The following is a 9500-nucleotide window of genomic DNA, read 5'->3' on the forward strand; positions in this document are numbered from 1 at the left end:
TCCAGGGCAGGCAGGCAGACCTCCAGGGCTAACAGGCAGACCTCCAGGGCTAACAGGCTGACCTCCAGGGCTAACAGGCAGGCAGGCAGACCTCCAGGGCTGGATAGCAGACCTCCAGGGCTAACAGGCAGACCTCCAGGGCTGGATAGCAGACCTCCAGGGCTGGCAGGCAGACCTCCAGGGCTGGATAGCAGACCTCCAGGGCTAACAGGCAGGCAGGCAGACCTCCAGGGCAGGCAGGCAGACCTCCAGGGCAGGCCGGCAGACCTCCAGGGCAGGCAGTGCTGCTACCAGGGCTGGATAGCAGACCTCCAGGGCTAACAGGCAGACCTCCAGGGCTGGAAGGCAGACCTCCAGGGCTGGCAGGCTGACCTCCAGGGCAGGCAGTGCTGCTGCCAGGGCAGGCAGGCAGACCTCCAGGGCTGGATAGCAGACCTCCAGGGCAGGCAGTGCTGCTTCCAGGGCTGGATAGCAGACCTCCAGGGCTAACAGGCTGACCTCCAGGGCTAACAGGCAGGCAGGCAGACCTCCAGGGCTAACAGGCTGACCTCCAGGGCAGGCAGGCAGACCTCCAGGGCAGGCAGTGCTGCTACCAGGGCTGGATAGCAGACCTCCAGGGCTGGATAGCAGACCTCCAGGGCTAACAGGCTGACCTCCAGGGCTAACAGGCAGGCAGGCAGACCTCCAGGGCAGGCAGGCAGACCTCCAGGGCAGGCCGGCAGACCTCCAGGGCAGGCAGTGCTGCTACCAGGGCTGGATAGCAGACCTCCAGGGCTAACAGGCAGACCTCCAGGGCTGGAAGGCAGACCTCCAGGGCTGGCAGGCTGACCTCCAGGGCAGGCAGTGCTGCTGCCAGGGCAGGCAGGCAGACCTCCAGGGCTGGATAGCAGACCTCCAGGGCTGGAAGGCAGGCAGGCAGACCTCCAGGGCAGGCAGTGCTGCTACCAGGGCTGGATAGCAGACCTCCAGGGCTAACAGGCAGACCTCCAGGGCAGGCAGGCAGGCAGTGCTGCTACCAGGGCAGGCAGGCAGACCTCCAGGGCTAACAGGCTGACCTCCAGGGCAGGCAGTGCTGCTACCAGGGCTGGATAGCAGACCTCCAGGGCAGGCAGGCTGACCTCCAGGGCAGGCAGGCAGGCAGGCAGACAGGCAGGCAGACCTCCAGGGCTAACAGGCTGACCTCCAGGGCTGGCAGGCAGGCAGGCAGGGCTGTGTGGCTGGGGAGGGCAGGCTGGCAGGCAGGTAGGCCGTGCTGCTGCCAGGGCTGGAAGGCTGACCTCCAGGGCAGGCAGGCAGGCAGACCTCCAGGGCAGGCAGGCAGGTAGGCCGTGCTGCTGCCAGGGCTGGCAGGCTGACCTCCAGGGCAGGCAGGCAGACCTCCAGGGCAGGCAGTGCTGCTACCAGGGCAGGCAGGCTGTCCTCCAGGGCTGGATAGCAGACCTCCAGGGCAGGCAGTGCTGCTACCAGGGCAGGCAGGCTGTCCTCCAGGGCTGGATAGCAGACCTCCAGGGCAGGCAGTGCTGCTACCAGGGCTGGATAGCAGACCTCCAGGGCTGGATGGCAGGCAGGCAGACCTCCAGGGATGGATAGCAGACCTCCAGGGCTGGAAGGCAGGCAGGCAGACCTCCAGGGCAGGCAGTGCTGCTACCAGGGCTGGATAGCAGACCTCCAGGGCTAACAGGCAGACCTCCAGGGCTGGAAGGCAGGCAGTGCTGCTACCAGGGCAGGCAGGCTGTCCTCCAGGGCTGGAAGGCAGACCTCCAGGGCTGGCAGGCTGACCTCCAGGGCTAACAGGCAGGCAGGCAGACCTCCAGGGCTGGATAGCAGACCTCCAGGGCTAACAGGCAGACCTCCAGGGCTGGATAGCAGACCTCCAGGGCTGGCAGGCAGACCTCCAGGGCTGGATAGCAGACCTCCAGGGCTAACAGGCAGGCAGGCAGACCTCCAGGGCAGGCAGGCAGACCTCCAGGGCAGGCCGGCAGACCTCCAGGGCAGGCAGTGCTGCTACCAGGGCTGGATAGCAGACCTCCAGGGCTAACAGGCAGACCTCCAGGGCTGGAAGGCAGACCTCCAGGGCTGGCAGGCTGACCTCCAGGGCAGGCAGTGCTGCTGCCAGGGCAGGCAGGCAGACCTCCAGGGCTGGATAGCAGACCTCCAGGGCAGGCAGTGCTGCTTCCAGGGCTGGATAGCAGACCTCCAGGGCTAACAGGCTGACCTCCAGGGCTAACAGGCAGGCAGGCAGACCTCCAGGGCTAACAGGCTGACCTCCAGGGCAGGCAGGCAGACCTCCAGGGCAGGCAGTGCTGCTACCAGGGCTGGATAGCAGACCTCCAGGGCTGGATAGCAGACCTCCAGGGCTAACAGGCTGACCTCCAGGGCTAACAGGCAGGCAGGCAGACCTCCAGGGCAGGCAGGCAGACCTCCAGGGCAGGCCGGCAGACCTCCAGGGCAGGCAGTGCTGCTACCAGGGCTGGATAGCAGACCTCCAGGGCTAACAGGCAGACCTCCAGGGCTGGAAGGCAGACCTCCAGGGCTGGCAGGCTGACCTCCAGGGCAGGCAGTGCTGCTGCCAGGGCAGGCAGGCAGACCTCCAGGGCTGGATAGCAGACCTCCAGGGCAGGCAGTGCTGCTTCCAGGGCTGGATAGCAGACCTCCAGGGCTAACAGGCTGACCTCCAGGGCTAACAGGCAGGCAGGCAGACCTCCAGGGCAGGCAGGCAGACCTCCAGGGCTAACAGGCTGACCTCCAGGGCAGGCAGGCAGACCTCCAGGGCAGGCAGTGCTGCTACCAGGGCTGGATAGCAGACCTCCAGGGCTGGATAGCAGACCTCCAGGGCTGGATAGCAGACCTCCAGGGCTAACAGGCAGGCAGGCAGACCTCCAGGGCAGGCAGGCAGACCTCCAGGGCTAACAGGCAGACCTCCAGGGCAGGCAGTGCTGCTACCAGGGCAGGCAGGCAGACCTCCAGGGCTGGATAGCTGACCTCCAGGGCAGGCAGGCAGACCTCCAGGGCTAACAGGCAGACCTCCAGGGCTAACAGGCTGACCTCCAGGGCTAACAGGCAGGCAGGCAGACCTCCAGGGCTGGATAGCAGACCTCCAGGGCTAACAGGCAGACCTCCAGGGCTGGATAGCAGACCTCCAGGGCTGGCAGGCAGACCTCCAGGGCTGGATAGCAGACCTCCAGGGCTAACAGGCAGGCAGGCAGACCTCCAGGGCAGGCAGGCAGACCTCCAGGGCAGGCCGGCAGACCTCCAGGGCAGGCAGTGCTGCTACCAGGGCTGGATAGCAGACCTCCAGGGCTAACAGGCAGACCTCCAGGGCTGGAAGGCAGACCTCCAGGGCTGGCAGGCTGACCTCCAGGGCAGGCAGTGCTGCTGCCAGGGCAGGCAGGCAGACCTCCAGGGCTGGATAGCAGACCTCCAGGGCAGGCAGTGCTGCTTCCAGGGCTGGATAGCAGACCTCCAGGGCTAACAGGCTGACCTCCAGGGCTAACAGGCAGGCAGGCAGACCTCCAGGGCTAACAGGCTGACCTCCAGGGCAGGCAGGCAGACCTCCAGGGCAGGCAGTGCTGCTACCAGGGCTGGATAGCAGACCTCCAGGGCTGGATAGCAGACCTCCAGGGCTAACAGGCTGACCTCCAGGGCTAACAGGCAGGCAGGCAGACCTCCAGGGCAGGCAGGCAGACCTCCAGGGCAGGCCGGCAGACCTCCAGGGCAGGCAGTGCTGCTACCAGGGCTGGATAGCAGACCTCCAGGGCTAACAGGCAGACCTCCAGGGCTGGAAGGCAGACCTCCAGGGCTGGCAGGCTGACCTCCAGGGCAGGCAGTGCTGCTGCCAGGGCAGGCAGGCAGACCTCCAGGGCTGGATAGCAGACCTCCAGGGCAGGCAGTGCTGCTTCCAGGGCTGGATAGCAGACCTCCAGGGCTAACAGGCTGACCTCCAGGGCTAACAGGCAGGCAGGCAGACCTCCAGGGCTAACAGGCTGACCTCCAGGGCAGGCAGGCAGACCTCCAGGGCAGGCAGTGCTGCTACCAGGGCTGGATAGCAGACCTCCAGGGCTGGATAGCAGACCTCCAGGGCTAACAGGCTGACCTCCAGGGCTAACAGGCAGGCAGGCAGACCTCCAGGGCAGGCAGGCAGACCTCCAGGGCAGGCCGGCAGACCTCCAGGGCAGGCAGTGCTGCTACCAGGGCTGGATAGCAGACCTCCAGGGCTAACAGGCAGACCTCCAGGGCTGGAAGGCAGACCTCCAGGGCTGGCAGGCTGACCTCCAGGGCAGGCAGTGCTGCTGCCAGGGCAGGCAGGCAGACCTCCAGGGCTGGATAGCAGACCTCCAGGGCAGGCAGTGCTGCTTCCAGGGCTGGATAGCAGACCTCCAGGGCTAACAGGCTGACCTCCAGGGCTAACAGGCAGGCAGGCAGACCTCCAGGGCAGGCAGGCAGACCTCCAGGGCTAACAGGCTGACCTCCAGGGCAGGCAGGCAGACCTCCAGGGCAGGCAGTGCTGCTACCAGGGCTGGATAGCAGACCTCCAGGGCTGGATAGCAGACCTCCAGGGCTGGATAGCAGACCTCCAGGGCTAACAGGCAGGCAGGCAGACCTCCAGGGCAGGCAGGCAGACCTCCAGGGCTAACAGGCAGACCTCCAGGGCAGGCAGTGCTGCTACCAGGGCAGGCAGGCAGACCTCCAGGGCTGGATAGCTGACCTCCAGGGCAGGCAGGCAGACCTCCAGGGCTAACAGGCAGACCTCCAGGGCTAACAGGCTGACCTCCAGGGCTAACAGGCAGGCAGGCAGACCTCCAGGGCTGGATAGCAGACCTCCAGGGCTAACAGGCAGACCTCCAGGGCTGGATAGCAGACCTCCAGGGCTGGCAGGCAGACCTCCAGGGCTGGATAGCAGACCTCCAGGGCTAACAGGCAGGCAGGCAGACCTCCAGGGCAGGCAGGCAGACCTCCAGGGCAGGCCGGCAGACCTCCAGGGCAGGCAGTGCTGCTACCAGGGCTGGATAGCAGACCTCCAGGGCTAACAGGCAGACCTCCAGGGCTGGAAGGCAGACCTCCAGGGCTGGCAGGCTGACCTCCAGGGCAGGCAGTGCTGCTGCCAGGGCAGGCAGGCAGACCTCCAGGGCTGGATAGCAGACCTCCAGGGCAGGCAGTGCTGCTTCCAGGGCTGGATAGCAGACCTCCAGGGCTAACAGGCTGACCTCCAGGGCTAACAGGCAGGCAGGCAGACCTCCAGGGCTAACAGGCTGACCTCCAGGGCAGGCAGGCAGACCTCCAGGGCAGGCAGTGCTGCTACCAGGGCTGGATAGCAGACCTCCAGGGCTGGATAGCAGACCTCCAGGGCTAACAGGCTGACCTCCAGGGCTAACAGGCAGGCAGGCAGACCTCCAGGGCAGGCAGGCAGACCTCCAGGGCAGGCCGGCAGACCTCCAGGGCAGGCAGTGCTGCTACCAGGGCTGGATAGCAGACCTCCAGGGCTAACAGGCAGACCTCCAGGGCTGGAAGGCAGACCTCCAGGGCTGGCAGGCTGACCTCCAGGGCAGGCAGTGCTGCTGCCAGGGCAGGCAGGCAGACCTCCAGGGCTGGATAGCAGACCTCCAGGGCTGGAAGGCAGGCAGGCAGACCTCCAGGGCAGGCAGTGCTGCTACCAGGGCTGGATAGCAGACCTCCAGGGCTAACAGGCAGACCTCCAGGGCAGGCAGGCAGGCAGTGCTGCTACCAGGGCAGGCAGGCAGACCTCCAGGGCTAACAGGCTGACCTCCAGGGCAGGCAGTGCTGCTACCAGGGCTGGATAGCAGACCTCCAGGGCAGGCAGGCTGACCTCCAGGGCAGGCAGGCAGGCAGGCAGACAGGCAGGCAGACCTCCAGGGCTAACAGGCTGACCTCCAGGGCTGGCAGGCAGGCAGGCAGGGCTGTGTGGCTGGGGAGGGCAGGCTGGCAGGCAGGTAGGCCGTGCTGCTGCCAGGGCTGGAAGGCTGACCTCCAGGGCAGGCAGGCAGGCAGACCTCCAGGGCAGGCAGGCAGGTAGGCCGTGCTGCTGCCAGGGCTGGCAGGCTGACCTCCAGGGCAGGCAGGCAGACCTCCAGGGCAGGCAGTGCTGCTACCAGGGCAGGCAGGCTGTCCTCCAGGGCTGGATAGCAGACCTCCAGGGCAGGCAGTGCTGCTACCAGGGCAGGCAGGCTGTCCTCCAGGGCTGGATAGCAGACCTCCAGGGCAGGCAGTGCTGCTACCAGGGCTGGATAGCAGACCTCCAGGGCTGGATGGCAGGCAGGCAGACCTCCAGGGATGGATAGCAGACCTCCAGGGCTGGAAGGCAGGCAGGCAGACCTCCAGGGCAGGCAGTGCTGCTACCAGGGCTGGATAGCAGACCTCCAGGGCTAACAGGCAGACCTCCAGGGCTGGAAGGCAGGCAGTGCTGCTACCAGGGCAGGCAGGCTGTCCTCCAGGGCTGGAAGGCAGACCTCCAGGGCTGGCAGGCTGACCTCCAGGGCTAACAGGCAGGCAGGCAGACCTCCAGGGCTGGATAGCAGACCTCCAGGGCTAACAGGCAGACCTCCAGGGCTGGATAGCAGACCTCCAGGGCTGGCAGGCAGACCTCCAGGGCTGGATAGCAGACCTCCAGGGCTAACAGGCAGGCAGGCAGACCTCCAGGGCAGGCAGGCAGACCTCCAGGGCAGGCCGGCAGACCTCCAGGGCAGGCAGTGCTGCTACCAGGGCTGGATAGCAGACCTCCAGGGCTAACAGGCAGACCTCCAGGGCTGGAAGGCAGACCTCCAGGGCTGGCAGGCTGACCTCCAGGGCAGGCAGTGCTGCTGCCAGGGCAGGCAGGCAGACCTCCAGGGCTGGATAGCAGACCTCCAGGGCAGGCAGTGCTGCTTCCAGGGCTGGATAGCAGACCTCCAGGGCTAACAGGCTGACCTCCAGGGCTAACAGGCAGGCAGGCAGACCTCCAGGGCTAACAGGCTGACCTCCAGGGCAGGCAGGCAGACCTCCAGGGCAGGCAGTGCTGCTACCAGGGCTGGATAGCAGACCTCCAGGGCTGGATAGCAGACCTCCAGGGCTAACAGGCTGACCTCCAGGGCTAACAGGCAGGCAGGCAGACCTCCAGGGCAGGCAGGCAGACCTCCAGGGCAGGCCGGCAGACCTCCAGGGCAGGCAGTGCTGCTACCAGGGCTGGATAGCAGACCTCCAGGGCTAACAGGCAGACCTCCAGGGCTGGAAGGCAGACCTCCAGGGCTGGCAGGCTGACCTCCAGGGCAGGCAGTGCTGCTGCCAGGGCAGGCAGGCAGACCTCCAGGGCTGGATAGCAGACCTCCAGGGCAGGCAGTGCTGCTTCCAGGGCTGGATAGCAGACCTCCAGGGCTAACAGGCTGACCTCCAGGGCTAACAGGCAGGCAGGCAGACCTCCAGGGCAGGCAGGCAGACCTCCAGGGCTAACAGGCTGACCTCCAGGGCAGGCAGGCAGACCTCCAGGGCAGGCAGTGCTGCTACCAGGGCTGGATAGCAGACCTCCAGGGCTGGATAGCAGACCTCCAGGGCTGGATAGCAGACCTCCAGGGCTAACAGGCAGGCAGGCAGACCTCCAGGGCAGGCAGGCAGACCTCCAGGGCTAACAGGCAGACCTCCAGGGCAGGCAGTGCTGCTACCAGGGCAGGCAGGCAGACCTCCAGGGCTGGATAGCTGACCTCCAGGGCAGGCAGGCAGACCTCCAGGGCTAACAGGCAGACCTCCAGGGCTAACAGGCTGACCTCCAGGGCTAACAGGCAGGCAGGCAGACCTCCAGGGCTGGATAGCAGACCTCCAGGGCTAACAGGCAGACCTCCAGGGCTGGATAGCAGACCTCCAGGGCTGGCAGGCAGACCTCCAGGGCTGGATAGCAGACCTCCAGGGCTGGCAGGCAGACCTCCAGGGCTGGATAGCAGACCTCCAGGGCTAACAGGCAGGCAGGCAGACCTCCAGGGCAGGCAGGCAGACCTCCAGGGCAGGCCGGCAGACCTCCAGGGCAGGCAGTGCTGCTACCAGGGCTGGATAGCAGACCTCCAGGGCTAACAGGCAGACCTCCAGGGCTGGAAGGCAGACCTCCAGGGCTGGCAGGCTGACCTCCAGGGCAGGCAGTGCTGCTGCCAGGGCAGGCAGGCAGACCTCCAGGGCTGGATAGCAGACCTCCAGGGCTGGAAGGCAGGCAGGCAGACCTCCAGGGCAGGCAGTGCTGCTACCAGGGCTGGATAGCAGACCTCCAGGGCTGGAAGGCAGGCAGGCAGACCTCCAGGGCAGGCAGTGCTGCTACCAGGGCTGGATAGCAGACCTCCAGGGCTAACAGGCAGACCTCCAGGGCTGGAAGGCAGGCAGTGCTGCTACCAGGGCAGGCAGGCTGTCCTCCAGGGCTGGAAGGCAGACCTCCAGGGCAGGCAGGCAGACCTCCAGGGCAGGCAGTGCTGCTACCAGGGCTGGATAGCAGACCTCCAGGGCTGGAAGGCAGGCAGGCAGACCTCCAGGGCAGGCAGTGCTGCTACCAGGGCTGGATAGCAGACCTCCAGGGCTAACAGGCAGACCTCCAGGGCTGGAAGGCAGGCAGTGCTGCTACCAGGGCAGGCAGGCTGTCCTCCAGGGCTGGAAGGCAGACCTCCAGGGCAGGCAGGCAGACCTCCAGGGCAGGCAGGCCGGGCCCCCGGTGCTGCATCTCGGCCGCTGCCTGGGGCGGACCGGCCCGGGTGCCCTTGCGCTTTTTCGACACCAGGGGGCAGTTGGGTGCCATTCCGTCCCTCGTGTGGCGAAATGGCGGTACTGCACCTCCGCCTTTTTGCTGGAGAAAGTCCGCAGTCGGGACAATGCGCCACACGGTCCGTCGGCAGGAGGCCCGGGCCCGGGCACAACTCCCCGGTGGGGACGGACGCCGGGCTGGAGCTTCCCTTCAGCACACACACTCACTCACTCACTGACCGACCGACTGACTGCAGGAAAGGCTCCCGGCTCCCAGCGCTCAGTCAGCAGGCCTACTCCTCCCCGGTGGGGACGGACGCCGGGCTGGAGCTTCCCTTCAGCACACACACTCACTCACTCACTGACCGACCGACTGACTGCAGGAAAGGCTCCCGGCTCCCAGCGCTCAGTCAGCAGGCCTACTCCTCCCCGGTGGGGACGGACGCCGGGCTGGAGCTTCCCTTCAGCACACACACTCACTCACTCACTGACCGACCGACTGACTGCAGGAAAGGCTCCCGGCTCCCAGCGCTCAGTCAGCAGGCCTACTCCTCCCCGGTGGGGACGGACGCCGGGCTGGAGCTTCCCTTCAGCACACACACTCACTCACTCACTGACCGACCGACTGACTGCAGGAAAGGCTCCCGGCTCCCAGCGCTCAGTCAGCAGGCCTACTCCTCCCCGGTGGGGACGGACGCCGGGCTGGAGCTTCCCTTCAGCACACACACTCACTCACTCACTGACCGACCGACTGACTGCAGGAAAGGCTCCCGGCTCCCAGCGCTCAGTCAGCAGGC

This window comes from Amia ocellicauda, unplaced genomic scaffold (assembly GCF_036373705.1).
Source record: "Amia ocellicauda isolate fAmiCal2 unplaced genomic scaffold, fAmiCal2.hap1 HAP1_SCAFFOLD_155, whole genome shotgun sequence".
NCBI classification, from domain to species: Eukaryota; Metazoa; Chordata; class Actinopteri; order Amiiformes; family Amiidae; genus Amia; species Amia ocellicauda.